Genomic DNA, 1,663 nt, shown 5'->3' with positions numbered 1-1,663 from the left:
AGAACTAATGGCCCTGAAGGACTAAGTCCAAACTACACTGAAGAAACTGGCAAAAAAAGAATTCTAATAGAATTTATGGAATACAAATTGAAATGTTTCAACAAAGTGATACAGGGCTGGAGGTACTTATTCATCTATGTCAAGAAATTTGGAAGACAACTATCTGGCCAACCAATTGAAAGAGCTTCATAGTTGTGCCTATTTCAAAGAAAAGTGACCCAATAGACTCTGAAAACCATTGAACAATACCATTAATATCACATGCAAATAAAATTTTGCCAAAGATAATACAAAAACAGTTGCAGCAGCACATTAACTGCAATTAATAGTCCAATAGTTGAACACTACACCATTTATTCTACTCAGAGGCTCAAATATGTCATCTATGAACAAATTTAAAGATGTTAAATGACATGATGGGAACTTGCAGTTTTCTCTTCCAGTGGAATTAATGTGCACAGTGTTTAATCCTCCCAGTACTGATGTATGGCAACACATATGAAGAATTGTACATTTTGGGGGGCATGGATCCTGCTAACCTTGGTTATTCAGTCTCTAGACTCTTAAGAGGTGAGACAGACGCAACATGGACTCAGTCCCCATAAATCCCATTGTTAACATAGAAGAACTGGAGGCTACAGGTGACTAAAGATACTATTACCAGGATCAATATTCCAGGTGCTTAGATATTATGTACCAGGAGCTGGTAAAGAACCAGAATTTTCTCTGAAATGTACATGATTTGGACAACTCAGAACTGCTGACTTGATCCTTTAGTATATATTAGGGATGAAGTTAGGGATGAGGAAGAGAATAGCAAGAGACTTTGAAGACTAAATAATTTACATTAGAAAGTTAAAAAACAAGCAAATTTGAATAATATAATGTTTTGAGATACATATATTCATAATAAAATTATATTTAATAAATAATAGAAAATTTAGATTAATGGTCACCTTTGAAATAGGAACACTAGCAAATGTAAGAGCATTGGCTATGCCTCATTTCTTCAGTCCACAACTGCTCATTTTATTACTGTGCTTAATAATTGAATATGTGTTACACAAATATTAATTGTGAGTTGTGACTATGACAGTTTTAAAACACTAAACCTCAATTTTAAAAGGATTTCTCTCAGTATGTAATGTAAGAACTAATTTAGTTATTATTGGAGCTCTCCAAAATCTAAAGGAATTTGTGAAGCAGTAGGAGGAGTGGGAGGCTAAACTGGTCATGGTTTCTTGTCACTGAAATTATTCATGGAGAGGTGAGAAAACCTTTTAAAATTAATATGAATATTTAGAACTGAACAACATTTGTTGCCTGATTGAAATAAATGTCGTTTAAATCACTTCCATTATCTGAGAGACTGTGGAATTACTCATAGTTCCATGGATCATTTGTAGAGTGAACTAATTTACCTGTTCATGTTAGCCAAGATTGTAAACAATATAGAGTTCACATAGATGCTGTCTTGATCTTCTGTTCTGAGCCTTAGAATGAATGAATCAATCAAGAATAAAATAAGGAATATTTAACGTCTTCTTCCCAAAGTTTACTCACTTCTAGTTTTCCCATAATGATCCACTTATTATATCATTGGGGATGGAGGATCTAGTTATCCATTTAGTCATCTACTTCTACACACACACACACACACACA

This window comes from Chrysochloris asiatica, unplaced genomic scaffold (genome assembly GCF_000296735.1).
Source record: "Chrysochloris asiatica unplaced genomic scaffold, ChrAsi1.0 scaffold00024, whole genome shotgun sequence".
NCBI lineage: Eukaryota > Metazoa > Chordata > Mammalia > Afrosoricida > Chrysochloridae > Chrysochloris > Chrysochloris asiatica.
Note: the sequence above shows the minus strand (reverse complement) of the source record.